The following is a 15,487-nucleotide window of genomic DNA, read 5'->3' as shown; positions in this document are numbered from 1 at the left end:
CGTGAGCTGAATGTGACATAAATTTCACATACCAGCATACTCCACTAATGATTTTAGATGAAAAATTAATTTTTTTGGATGCAATGTACTCTTTCTTTTCAAGTCATGTTCAAAAAAAACTATTTTTTTATACTTAGTCCCTGTAGAATGGATTTATTTATAAAAATGTTTTACCAGGAAGTAATACATTGAGAGTTACCTCTCGTTTTCATGTATGTCCTGGGCACAGAGATATAACAATACATGGTTACATTAAAAGAACAGGGGTTATACAGTCAATTGACAGACATTTCGTGGACAGATAGAGTTGTAAAATTGGGTACAGGGGATAAAGGCCTGGTGAGTCAGATTGAAATAGAGAAGCTTTAACATCACCAAACATCAGCGAACAGCAACAAATAGCTCACACCCTTTGGCTGCCCTTCAGCTGCACCAAAGGCTGTCTGCTTTTGCGGCGACGCGGATGTACACTGAAGGGGTTCAGATTAAATGCAGCTGCGAATACAAAGTTCTTTGTGTCCTCTTGGCTCATTAACCTTCCAGTGGGTGGGGTTGACATTCCACAAAGTACAAGCAAATGTTAACACTTAGCACGCTAGTCCTGTGCAGAGGGGAGCAGCCCTTGGGGAGCCCCATCAGGCATCTGCCTTTGGGGCGATGCAGATCTACACATAGAAAACTGAGATATAAAAAACCTCTTTAATTTTCACTACGTACAGTATATACTGTACAAGTGGATTGCTAACATCCAACAGTATATCAAGAGAGATCTATTTACTAAAGTCTCTCAGCTGCAAACTGGGGCAAAATCAGTGCAAAAAACAGCACCATACCTATCAGAGAACAGGAGTCCCAAAGAAAGCAACACTTGTTTTTCTTTTTGCATTGTGTTTGCTCTGGTTTAGCAGCCATGAAACCGGAGTAAAGATCCCCTGACGAGTTTGCAGACCAACTGATCTTTAAAGACTGAAGCTCTCAGCACCTCCCCCTTCATGTAATGTCACAAGAAAGGAACTTGAGTGGTTCTGAAAGCTTGAAACACGAACAAGTCATTAATAATAATAATAATAATAGTATCTCTACCTAACAATTTGTGGCCTTTAGAAACTGTATTTTTTTTACTCTAAATTGGCTCACTCATACTTGCCTTTATATAATTATAAAACTATGGGGGGAAAAGAAAGATAGAAAATAAATGCACTCAAGGTATATAATACTGGCTAACCTCCAACACCTGATATGTTAGATCAGGGGTAGCCAACTCCAGTCCTCAAGAGCTATCAGGACCTGTGCTGAAGCAGGGATATCCTGAAACCCTGACCAGGGTCCAGCTCTTGAGAACTGGAGTTGGCTACCCCTATGATAGATGGTGCCCCAAGCTCTAAACAGTACTGCAAGGGGAGGGGAGAGGGGGGGGGGGACCAGTGCTCTTTAATAGCTTTATTAGTGACATTACAAATGGTCTGGAGGGGAAAGTACGCCTTTTTGCAGATGACACAAAGATCTGCAACAGAGTTGACTGTCAAGGAGGGAGGTGGTTAACAAAATGACCAATGATTTAGGTAGACTAGGGGAATTGATGAGTGTTACAACTACAATTTAATGCCAAAAAGTGCAAAATAATGCACTTTGATCACAAAATTCCAAAGGCAAAATATCGGATTTATGGCACTATGTCAACTACTGTACTATCGAGGAAAGGGACCTGGAAATCATTATTTCAGCAGACTTAAAAGTAAGTGAGCATTGAAACAAAGCTATGTGGAAAGCCAGGTAGTAAAGGGAGAGTTATAAGCAGCATAAAGAGGGGTGTGGTGATGCCACTTTATAGATCATTAGTAAGATCTCAACGAGAAAACTGTGTTCTATTCTTGAGACCATACCTCCATAAGGATATAAATTAATTGTGTAAAAAAGGGCTACTAAGATGGTGCATAATCTAGAGGATACTACAGTATTTATCAGGAAAGACCACAGTAGCTAGAAGGGAAACAGGAGATATGACACAAACTTTCAAATATATGTAACAGTGTTTCTCCGCCCGGTGGGAGATTTGTCCATTACTACGGTGTATGGTGCATATACCTGCTGGCAACAGGAGGGCTGAGTCGTCCGCTGATTGTAGTGGGGACACAGGACCAGGCTTCTGGGGTTCATATCCCACATATCTCTTTAGCAATGCAGCGCCTCCATCTGCTGTAGGCTCCAGGAACTGAAGGTGATCTCCCATGGTAGAACTTATTAGCTCTCCCCCCAATAAGGTCACGCACCAGGCAGGAGGTACAGTATATAACAAACAGGAACGGTTTATTCACTCTGCACAGCACAGTTACACGGCAGTCTTCTGCCGGATGCAGTACTCTCAGCTCTCACTGAATGATGGTCCCTGGACCGTCACTACAGGCCAAGGGCAACCACAGCCGTCCTAGCTCTGCCCCACCTCCCTAGCAGAGGCAGAGGTATGGTCCACACTCACTCTTCCCCGGAGGGAAGACCACATGGGAAGGCCCCAATCTCAGGCTCCCTGTTGTGTGACCAGCCTTCCTCAGAGGGGAAGGACACACTAACTTTATGGCGGTCCAGCCCCTAAGTACAACCAGGAGGCGGGCATCCCGTTGTCCCAGCTATGTATGTATGTATGTATATATGTATGTTTGTATGTATGTATGTATGTATGTGTGTGTGTTCTGGAACATTTAGGACCTTAGTCTATATCAGTCCTGCACAACTCCAGTCCTCGAGGGCCGCAAACAGGCCAGGTTTTCAGGATATCCCTAAATCAGCACATCTGGCTCAATTAGTGGCTCAGTCATACTGAGCCACTAATTGAGCCAGCTGTGCTGAAGTAGGGATAGCCTAAAAACCTGGCCTGTTTGTGGCCCTCGAGGACTGGAGTTGTGCAGGCCTGGTCTATATAGCCAGACACATTAGATCATATGAGTTATTACCTGGCCAGTATAGCAAGATGAAAGTTCAGAGAACTTTGATGTCCTGGGTCAGCTTATCCCATGAAATTATAACTCTGCCACGCAGACCCCAGAGAAATACAAACACAGAAAGCTTGCAACTCCAGAGCAGTGAGCCAAGAATAAAGTTAAAAAGGATTGATGCTGAAAAGTGTAAAAGTTTATAACCCGGTGATAAAAGAATTGAGACGTAATATCATGAGTGGGAATAAGAGTATAGTGAACAATAATTGAATATGCGTGTAAGCAAATAATGTAGCAGGATTCGGCAAACAGTTAATTGATTCGCTACCTTTGGTGTTTCTCTTGTCCAGCACAGTACTGTAAATGCACGGTTGCTTATATACAGGTGGTCAGCGTGCTGGAGAAGGTGATACGGATGCCTCCGGTGTGCTGACATTAATGACATTCAGGGAACATCATGCAAGCAACCCAAGGGTTAGCAATTGTCTTCCTTAGAAAAATTTAACCATGCCAAAGGCAAATATTTTGGCTAATTTGGTTTCTCCAGAAATTAATTACAAATTGCATTTCTTAGGTGCCTCTAAGTGGGGAAATGTTAGTCAAGTGTTTTCTATACCCATATGCCACCCTGTACTTTTCATAGAGCCAGTAAGGAGAAGGAGAGAGAATGGGTGACTGTGCAAACTATTGGCTTGTTGAACACAGTGACAAAAGCCAGCAGTCAGAGGAAATCAAATAGCTACAGTAGGACTGGAGTGGATGTTGTATAGGTAGGATTGGAGTGGATGTTGTATAGGTAGGATTGGAGTGGATGTTGTATAGCTAGGACTGGATGGATGTTGTATAGGTAGGACTGGAGTGGATGTTGTATAGCCAAGACTGGAGTGGATGTTGTATAGGTAGGACTGGATTGGATGTTGTATAGGTAGGACTGGAGTGGATGTTGTATAGCTAGGACTGGAGTGGATGTTGTATAGCTACGACTGGAGTGGATGTTGTATAGGTAGGACTGGAGTGGATGTTGTATAGGTAGGACTGGAGTGGATGTTGTATAGGTAGGATTGGAGTGGATGTTGTATAGCTAGGACTGGAGTGGATGTTGTATAGGTAGGACTGGAGTGGATGTTGTATAGGTAGGACTGGAGTGGATGTTGTATAGGTAGGACTGGAGTGGATGTTGTATAGGTAGGACTGGAGTGGATGTTGTATAGCTAGGACTGGAGTGGATGTTGTATAGGTACAGTAGGACTGGAGTGGATGTTGTATAGGTACAGTAGGACTGGAGTGGTTGTTTTATAGGTGGGAGAGAATCATATTTTACTAGAGGTCCAAATTCTATATATATCCCTTCAAAACAACATCTGTACTCAAAAAGGAACACACCTGAGATATATGCGAGTAGGAATAGGAATCATTAAAATATACTCTGCCTATCCTATGAGGGTATATATAGAGCACTTGGGATGCTAGTAAAATAGGACTCTATCTCTCCTCTCCAGCAAACCCATATTTCGGGGTCTGGCAGAAGATTGCGCCACCTTTAGGTAAGGCTGGGTCCATAGTGGTTCTGACGAAGCCAATGGAGGCCTATGCGCATTTGTATGGTGCGCACGTGAGTGCCGTGGCGAGACAAAATTGTTTGTCTCTGCCGTGCAATTGCTGGGTCACGTGAGCGGTTCGCCCAATGTGGGCCCACCAGCTCCGTGACGTCACGGCCACTCCCATGACATGCTCCCCATCATCCGCGTCTGCGCTGTGAATTCAGTCCATCAAGCGCCGCAGTGGTAAGCGGGCCGGAGACAAGACGTGTGGTCACGCTCCCGCTTGCGCTTAAAATGGACAAGACCTAAGACGGGTGTACCGGGAGTCATGTTAAGCTAGCGCCAGGCAGTGCTAACTTAACGTGGCGTTAAGCCCTGCAGAAGAGCTTACAACATGCCTGAGACACAGGGATATAAAGTGACTTGTCCAAGGTCACACGGAGAGCCCACTGGGTGCCACTAAGCTACTCTTGTTGAGTTATGGGTACAAAAGTAATGTGTTCCTACTTGTGAGACGGTGTTTTTCTGGTACAGCCCCTCTAAGATAGTTAATGTTTAATCAATGTACTGTATGGCTAAATCCAATCTATATTGACAGAACACTTCATAAAATCATACCCCTTCCTTGAAGCCACCTTTCATGTAATAATATTGTTCTTTTTGCTCTGCTGCTCCCTTAATCACACAATGACAATTAGTAGCCAGAATTCCGTCCCGGTGTGATGCTGGTGAAATGCTTCCCTGTTGGAGGTGCCGCCTCCTGCCGCGGCCTCCTCTCTTTCCCAATTACATTCTCCCATCATTAATACCTTCGCTGCCACAGGGGGCAGACTGTACATTGTTTAGCAACACATGGCTGTCCCTTCTGGCAGCACAGGGGTTAACCTTTTCGTGGACTAAAGATGAATGCTTTCCTATTATTATCAACACATTACAATGTTTAATTCATTGCAATAACACTTGCCCTAATGTAGACGTGGTTTTATGTTAGAGAGAGGCCTTGTCTGTCCTGTGTTCTGCTATATTCTCTTTTTATATGATGTACATCTTCCATTTAAAGAGGTAGTTCAAGCTGTCGTTTCTAATACAATATGTGCATCAATACAATCTACACACTGACAAGTGATTAGCTAACTTGCAGATTGATCCGTTCTCCTGTAATCGATCGCTGTAATTCGGCCGGGGGTTCACTAAATGCATTTTGGGTCCTCTTCTGCTGCACTGACAGACAAATGTCTGTGAGGAAGATCAAGTAACCAGGCAGGCACTAGATTAAATTGGTTCACTGCTAGAGAGGTCAGGGCTCAAAAAGGTGATGCTGTTTCAAAAGAGGAAGGGGATGTAACTTTGTATATGGTTGCTATACGAACAAAAATGCTTGTTACATTGTAATACATTAAAAATGTCTTTAAAATAGTTTATTTTTTTAAATTCTACAAGTATTTTCTCATAGTACAGAACTGATTTATTTTAAAAAAAAAACACAAATGTAGGATATTACTTAAACTGCAGCTTTAAACAGACGTTTCCTTAAATCTTTTTTTGTTTTGTTTCTTACTGTCCTCTGCTTTCATATGCTGCTTGTTTGTGGTACATATTTATTAGGTCCTCGTTACTTGTTAAAGCATATAGGAGAGTGGGTGGAATTGAGCTATTGTAACTGCTACGCGGGAGACATCGGGGGTACAGTACGTGCATGACCTGATGCAAACCGGAGCATCGCTGCAACAATGTGCGTCACTGGGATTCTGCGCTACTTTGCTTCAGTATTGCACCACTTGGAACACTTGGTATTTTCGGGAGTGGGGAGGGGGGAAGAGAAAGTGAATGGAATACAGTGATTTTTCACCATTTGCACCTATCAGTGGTGCCGTTTCCTTTCTCTTCGTATCAAATAAATCAACCAAGGCTGAGATCGTATTAAAGCAGAAATACAGGTTAAATTAAAAAAAAAAAAAAAAAATTGAAACAGACGGGACCCAGAGCTGAAACCCGTTCATTTCAGCTCCCGGGGACCCCCTGCTTTCAGAGATACAGACCTCCGTAGGGGAAGCCGGCATCACTGCAGACTTTAAATGTAATGGTCATGCAGGCCAATAGGAAGCCATGATGTCATCCGGGGCCGCTTCCTGTTGGCCCGTGTGACGCCGGATATTTAAACGCCGCCATTAGATTAAGGATCACAGTTTCTCTGGCTGCAGGGACACCGGCACCACTATGGAAGTATCTATGGAAGCAAGGGTCCCCTGAGCTGAAATTAATGAGGATCAGCTCCGGAGACCCCTGCCTCAAACCTGTGATAAAAGATAAATATATATTTATTTATTCATTTTTACATTAACCCAGATTGCTGCTTTAACCTCTGCTCCTAAGAGATCGGTGTCAAATCTAAGGAACAACATTACCTAGTATCATACAGTACATTAGCCCTTGTTTAAGAAGTGGTGCCATTCTAGAAGGCAAATTCCGACACGTAAGATACCTCACAGCCCATTCACGTGAGTGGGCCATGAGAGGTGCCATCCAACGTCACAACGTGTCTTCAGGGTTGCCACCTTCTACTGAAGGCCAACCCGGAGGGAAAATAAAATATCCCTTACTTGTGTGGCGTTTTTGTGCCATGGCAACGTGGCGCCGCGTAGCGTCATGACGTCATTTGATGCCACGCAGCCATCTTCACTGCAGTTGGAGGGGGAAATTGCAGCAGGATGCTGGAGAATACCTGAGACGCCGCCACACCACCGCACCCCTCCGCCACCCAGAGATTGACGATGGCAACCCGTAGCCCAGAGGTAAGTGCCCGAAACCCGGAGTCTCCGGGTCAAACCCGGAGAGCTGGCAACCCTGGGTGTCATGGAATAGTACTGCTTAGTAAATATGGGCCGTTATGTTTATTTGTACCAGGGGGTGGGGTTAAACATTATGATTTGTATTGGCATTCCGGTCTCAGAAGATGCCTTATGGCCCGTCCAAGTGAACGGATTGAAAGGTGTCTTTGCCGGAAGGTGGATACATCACTACAGAAAGATTGTTTGTTTTTTCAATTCATCTAGATGAGTTATATTGCATAACTTGGAGTCAGGCTTTGAACCTAAGTTTGAAAAGCTACCAGACGTATCTTAGCTTACCAAACCACCAAGGGTATTTCAAGACTGTGTGGTGTCCGCCTATAGAAATCACAGTATATGTTGCTATGCAGCATCACAACTTTTATTGAGACTCGTGATTGTGCAGTCTAGTCTTTTTGCGCGGTGTAAAACTGTGGCATATAGAAATATCCTGCACATTCTATATTTTAGGTGAAAATTCTGACTTGAATGACTTTTTTCACTTTTCCTTTTTGATTAGTGTTCTAGTGAAGTACGTAAACCTGGGATGTGTACTCTGGCATCTCTATAACATTTAGTATATGCTTTTACTTTTACAGCATTTGCTTTAAAATGGGGTTGTTTAAAAAAAGGAATTGTAGCTGGTTCTGAGGCTTTAAATGAATGACAACTGCAATTAGACATGAATGGATATAGATGTAATTAGCTGGAAACAGGAAACTAAACATCCCGCTGCCCAATTGTGCTTTGTGAGCTGAATAGCCCAAATCTGTGAGTCAGATTCTCTTAATAAGCAATTCAGAATGTTTATTCTTTTAATAGAAAAATAATCTTCCCGTGAATATTAGTGTAAAAAAAAAAAAAAAATACAGTACACTCCAAACTCCAAACGTGTAAATATATCAACCCATAACATTCTATTTATAAGAGATTTTAGGAAGTATATTGGGTGCAATAATTAACAGCAGAAATCCAGAGTGACATTAAGCATTTTAGCTTAGAAGGGGGAAAAAAATCTACAATTGAAATTTTGGACGAGCATTGAATGAATGAATTAAACGTAACTTTATCTTACAATTTATTTTTGTTAGCTATAAATGAGAAATGTAGTTTAAAGCAGCAATAACCAATTTTTCCTGTATTTTTTAATGATACCTAAAGTGCGGTGGTGGGAGGAGGGAGGGACCGAGCTCATCTCTGGTCCTCAGATCTCTAGAAATTCCCTGGTATCTGAGAGATTTGCATATTTTTGGGGGTGCTGACGCATGGCACCGATAACGAGTTGCAGTGGGAGATGACGTTGCTTTCTAATGGCGACTCACCAATTTTGTTCGGTGGTTACAATCTCAGATATCGTAGGAACCAAGAGGTGCCCTTAAGGTCGGGGGTCTGCAGATCGGATACTATATGGGAAAGAGACGTAGCAATGCTTTATGTTGTCAGATTTATTTTGCAAACAAGTTTAAAATGTAAGTTATTTTCTATTAATGCCGTAGGTTTTTTGCGTGTAATGGCCTCTGTAGTCACCTTAAATGCTGTATTTTCATGGTTTGAAGTTCCCAGAATATATATTTCACATTGGAGACCACAGAATTTGCTAGACAGTAAGTTCGCAGATGCACGCGTGACACCAAGCAAAGTAGAAGTAACCCGGTGCTTATCAACCTCTTGTCTGAAGATGTCACTTCCGGAAGTGTCACCGTCGACAGGAAATGGTGGAATCAGGGGCGGATCATGCCGCGTCTCAGGATCAGAGGACCAGATTCCTCAGTTTCCTGGTGACGGCGACGCTTCCAGAAGTGACTTCGTCCCTCCGGTGTGGAGCGAGAAAGGAGTGAGCCTGGCGCGTGCTGTTCGTGTCGGTTCCTGGACCCAGGGTGGTCTCAATGCTTGAGACATAGCGCCCTTTGTGAGTGCATGTCTTCATCTTTATGTATGTTTTAAGTAAACTGCCTATCTGTTCTATGGTCTGTTTTTTTCTTCTCATTTCTATGAGCGGAGGATCTGAGGTCTGACTCTAAACTTAATTTCTGACCTTTGTCCTGCTAACATTCTCCAACCTGCATCATTGGGGTTCCTTCCACCATTATATAAGGAGGTTTAATCTCTACACTGCCTGCTTTTACTACATACAGTGCCATGTGAGTGGGAGATATTACACTTTTTTTTGCTCTTCCAGCACTTTATTCTATCTGTGTTGCACTATTTTCCCCCCTTTTCTCTGCATACACCTGGGAGTATTTGTGCTCCGCATCCTGTACCAATGATGTCTACTCCAGGCATGTTTGAATGCCCTTACTCTGTTAGCCTCTACTCCCTCTTGTAGTAGGCAATTCCATTAATCCACCACCCGGTCTTTGAAGAACATCCTCACATTTCCATTTACCATGCCACCTTCCAGCTTTAGAGCATGACTTCTTGTTCTTCTCTTTTTCTGAAATATGCTTCACTCCTGCGCTTTGTTGAAAGCCTTTACGCATTTAAACATTTCTATCATATCACCCTTCTCTTCTCCAAGGTGTTTACAATAAGTTATTTCGGTATTCAAGCCGTCCCTATAGCTGTAAGTATGGCGGTCCAGCTGTAGAAGACCCACTCGTTCAGATAAGGAGCATCACCGATGACTGCGTTAAATGAAAAAGCGAGATCATACACAAAAATCCAGAAGATGGACAATTATTTCGAAGAAAAAAAAAAGTCATTAAAAAAAACCCCATTCATTTCATTTGTATTCATATGATAACAATATGATAATAAATGATGATTGTAGTTAGTCTTTCCCTCGTCCCCTTCATCCTTGTTCATGTCCGGGTATTCCTCCCGTGATCAGTTTGTACCTAAAATAATGCAGTTAGAAAGGGGAGATGAAAATTTCAGCAAAACACAAAGAAGCTAAATAATTAGATTAGATGATTATCACGGATAATGATCGTGGATTTTGAATGCTGTTATTTTTTAATCGAGTATCTAATGTAGGGGTTTCAAACTCAGTCCTCAATGATTGAGCCACCTGTGCTGAAGCAGGGATATCCATAAAAGATGGCCTGTTGGTGGCCCTTGAGGACTGAGTTTGAGACCCCTGATCTAATATTTTGTGATTTCTATAGTTGTGTATCTTTGCAATGATAACATAAGTAAAGGTTTGCTAACCACTATCTCAGAACAGTTAGCACAGACTTTTCACAGAATCACCAAATAGCCCTATAACCCAATAACCCAAGCTGACGTGCAGAGTTCACTACATGGACTGGATTAGCAGAGGCTTTACAGCATATAAGTATCACTGCAGATTTATACACGAGTGCTGCAAAAACCTGGTTGGACCGGATTTAGACAATCAATTCCTTAGCTCACTTCAATGCTTTTAATCATAGAATCAGAGCTGGTAGCTAATTTTGGAAGCTGAGAAATCAAAGGCTGCAATGTGAGTATATTTATAATAATTCATAAACCTCTGTTAACTAAAATGGACTATAAGTCTGTCTTCTTTTTTTTTTTTGCCTGTTAGAGCCTAGTCCCCCAAAATGTTTATTGATGGGACAATTATATTGTCAGTTTAGTAGAAATGAGTGATATTGTCTGGAACAACATACCCCTGTAGCTTTTATGGCTAAGTAAATGAATGCAATAAAACACCATTGTTTGTCAGAGAAGCCAGTCTGTGTGCTATTGGTAAGGGATCAGCCATGTAGTTGCTAGTGTCTATTGGCTCATGATACCAATTATTATAATTAAAATATGAACGAGGCAGGCTGTGTTGCAGCTTTATTTGTTTATACATATCACCCGACAATGACTTGAATGTCAAAATTAAGGGGTTTATAACTCAAGGCAAAAGTGGTGACATTAGGGGGTGGGAAATGTGCACCAAATGAAAAAACAAAAAGCCTTTGCCAAAAGGTCACAAGTGGTATTTGGATTTACCGTACGGTGGCGGGGTTGTCACTTTTTTACCCACAATAACTTATATAATGTGTGGTTGAAACGTATCCCAGCTTCAAATGGCAAATCCAGTATAGCCAGCCTCACACTGAAGACACCCACAATGTCAGAAAACAGCTGTCTCTGTGAGTAGCTTTACTGGACATTTTTCTTTCATACATGAGCATTTTTTACGCTAGATTTGCCCCATTTTGCATATATATATCACCACGAAGACAGTCAGCACACTGTTGTAGAGCATAAAGCAGTTGCTAGTCCCATAGAAATCCACATAGCAAAATGAAGACCACGAAGACATATACAGTATATATGTCGGTATAAGACATATATATATGTCGATATATATATATATATATATCGGTCCAGAAAACCAGGCACTCACATATGTGCAGATATAGGTGGTAGCAGGGTGCAAACCGTCCAGGTGTCAGCAAGGCAGCACATCTGATAGAAGAAAACAGGACAGGCACTTCAAGATCCAAAGGTGAAATGTATTCGTACGCATTTTGGCTCCCAATGGAGCCCTTCATAAAGGTTCCATTGGGAGCCGAAACATTGAGGATCTTGGAGTGCCTGTCCTGTTTTCTTTTATATATATGTAAAAAAACAGCAAGCACACCAAATAGTACAGTACAATAAACGTGTCTTTGCTAGCTCAACGCTTTGGCTTCCCAATTAAGCCTTTCTTCAAAAAGGTTCCTTTGAGAAGCTGAAATGTTGAGCTAATAAAGACACATTTATTGTATTGGATTATTACTGATATATATTATTATGTGCCCTGACTCCGTTACTATATTCAGTAGTTTATCACCTGTGTTAGCCTGCTGTGTTGGAAGCTCCAGGCCCGTGACTGTTCCTTAAGGCCAGTACATTGTGTCCACATTTTTTTTTCTTCCAATGTATTACTCCATGGGCCTTTATATCTTTCATCAACACCAACACCTGGCATGGAAAACTTTGCAGCTAGAGCTGTACTCGACCTTGAAAAGGCACTTTAAAAACGGCTCCATTAGGAAGCCGAAACATTGAGCTAGTAAAGACACATTTATTGTACCATTTGGTGTGCATGCTTTTTAAAAAAACACATACACACACATATATATATATATATATATGTGGATTTCTATAGGACTAGCAACTGCTTTATGCTCTACAACAGTGTGCTGACTGTCTTCGTGGTGATATACAAAGACAGTCAGCACACTGTTGTAGAGCATAAAGCAGTTGCTAGTCCCATAGAAATCCACATAGCAAAAGTACCAGCCCAAGGACTGGTAAAGAGACAGCAAACAGCAAGGAGTAATCCAAAATAAATTGTATTGAAACAACTGTTACACGATAGCCAACGTTTCGGTCCCACAGGGATATATATATATGAGAGAGAAAAGAAGAAAAAAGAATCCCACCAAAAGCACTCTAGCAAACACAGACATAGCCCCGACGTACGTTTCGCTACCCCTTGCTTCGTCCGGGGGCTTCAAGTCTGTACTCCCCAGGAACCCCCTAACCCGACTCAGGACTCATTGGACACTAATCTCTGCAATTTTTCTGCCACACCACTTCCTCCACAGGACTCTTACACCCATCATCATTTGGTGACTATTGTACAGACATAGTATGGTTCTTGATTTGTGTCATATACTCTGTTGATGGTTCTTGGGTGGTACTACATTGGTAGATTACTTTAGTGTCCCTATTCATTAACCCTTATCAACTTTGACAGGCCGGTCTGGGGTTTTAAGAGCAGGTCTTTTTCACGTTTTCTGGTTTCATTATCTATGTTAGAAATTCAATTACTATTTATCTTTGCTAGAGTGCTTTTGGTGGGATTCTTTTTTCTTCTTTTCTCTCATCATTATTTTGTCCCCAGCACCGTCATTAGGTCATTATAAATTTATTATTTATCTGACCTAATTTTTTGATTATAGCAATTTTGAGTTACTTTTTCTAGTTAGTTGCAGGCTTATCTGTTTGTTGATATATATATATATAAAATAAAAAATGAATAGAATACCGTTCTGTGGCTAACTAAATGCTTTTATTTGTGTGAGCTTTCGCGATACACTGATCTCTTCTTCCGGCGGTGTTACAATGAATAATGCAAGCAAGGTTTAACTTAAAAACAGTGTCTCTTGGACTGTATATGACTGAAGCCTATCCCTCCCCTGTGTAGTATGCGATTTATGACTTGAGGTGTTAAATAGTCCCTGAATGTTAGTGATGTAAGAGTGTGTGTATATGTGTATGTATGTACATATAAATTTATAAAGTGCCCACAGTGTATACAGCGCTTTACAAAAGGTGTGTGTGAAGTGGGAGTGTTTACCAATGGTGTGGGTAGGTGTGGAAATGTAAGAGGGTGTTGCATTACTAAAAGTGTGTGTAGATACTATGTGGTCCCTATTGGTATATAGGGATGGAATTACATAGAGTATTTGTATGTGAAAGAGACAGCTGTGTGCGCAATCATATAGGGCAATATGTATAGACATACACATACACACACTCTTAGATCACTAACATTCAGGGACTATTTAACACCTCAAGTCATAAATCACATACTGCATAGGGGGGAGGGATAGGTTTCAGTCACAGATAACATTCCAAGATGCAGTGTTTTTAAGTAATAAATTGCTTGCTTTATTCATTGTAACACCACCGGAAGAACACACACACAAACAAACAAACAAAAAAACAAACAAACACATCCCTGTGGCTCAGAGGTAGAGAATTGGTGAAGCATATGAAAGGTCCTGGGTTTGATTCTTGTATGATATGGTATAGGGAATTAGGAATATTATAAAATAATAATTTATAAATTATACATTGTAATTAAAATAATTTATAAATTATTATTTTATTTTAATTATAATGTATAATTTATAAATTATTATTTTATTTCTTTTATAATATTCCTAATAACCTCATTTAGTATCTGAGCCCTATTCCTAATAACCTCACTTAGTATCTGAGCCCTATTCCTAATATCCTTACTTAATATCTGAGGTGTGGATAAGAACATTGGCAGAGACCGTTCAACAACACACGTTGCAAACTTTGCAAACATATATGCCAAGATCCCACAGACAGTCACAACCATGGAACACTCAATATTAAAGGATCATACTGCTGCACATCCAGGAATGTAGTATATATGATACAATGTAACAAATGTGACCAGGGATGCTACATTGGCAAAACCAGCCAAAAACTACAAGGCAGAATGAATATGCACAGACACTCTATACAACACCACGAAGAAGGAAGATACCGCTCACAAGTGGGACATCCATAAATGATTTAAAAATCAAAATTTTCAATTGAATGTTTAAACGCACCCAAGAACGGAAAACATTTGAACTCAGAAGGATAAGACTCTTTGGCACCAAAACAAGGGAACTTAATGCGGATATGGGGTTTCTCACACATTATCAGAATTGTTTGTAATTATCCTGCCTGCCTCTCTGCCAATGTTCTTTTCCATGCCTTTCCCACCCCCCCCCCAGCATTCCCCTCCCACTCAATGCTGTTCCTTGTCACCGTTTTATTACCCTTCCAATGTCTTCAAACATCCCTTTCTCACTGTACCTTATCTACATCTCTGTTTTTTTTCTGCTTTCCTAACCTTTGTATAGTCATAGATTCCTTTGTTAATCAGTATTGCTGACCTGAGGAAGAGAGGAGAACTCTCGAAAGCTTGTCCTATGTCATAAATTGTTTGTCCAAATAAAAAAAGGTATCACCTACTGTAATACTGAAGTACTAATTTATTCGCAACTGGACTAACACGGCTGTTTCCATTAGATAGATAGATATACACACACACACACACCTTTTGAAAGTAAATGAGATTTTTTTCTTTTGTACACCAGGAGCACTTGTTTCCCCCAAATTGCACCATTTTTGCCTTGATGCATTGGGGTCTAATTGTTCAGGACTTTTACACACCACCACATAGTACACATTGCGTATATATATATATATATTCAGTACAGATCTCTGCATTTGAACAACGCAGTTGTGTAAATAAACCATGTGTCAATATTTCATTCAATATTTTGTCCTTGGTCATAATACATATAACCGAACTTTGCATAAAGCACATTTACATTAAGCCTGAGCCTCTGTTAGTGCAGATTTGTGCCGAGAGTGAATCTTACATTTCAATGACCTATTCATTATTGCCTTAAAAAAAAAAAATGTCCTAATAGTGAGAGCTATAAACCTAATATGGTAACCCATTTAT

General features: G+C 41.1%; 1 protein-coding gene across 43 annotated transcripts in view; it reads left to right on the top strand.

The window, feature by feature from the left end:
- RIMS2 (regulating synaptic membrane exocytosis 2) overlaps window positions 1-15,487 on the top strand; it is an 814,155-nt gene that overhangs the window by 46,457 nt on the left and 752,211 nt on the right. The window lies entirely within an intron of this gene.

The sequence above is a fragment of the Ascaphus truei genome, chromosome 2, assembly GCF_040206685.1.
Source record: "Ascaphus truei isolate aAscTru1 chromosome 2, aAscTru1.hap1, whole genome shotgun sequence".
Taxonomy (NCBI): Eukaryota; Metazoa; Chordata; class Amphibia; order Anura; family Ascaphidae; genus Ascaphus; species Ascaphus truei.
Note: the sequence above shows the minus strand (reverse complement) of the source record. Positions and strands in the feature narration are given on the sequence as shown.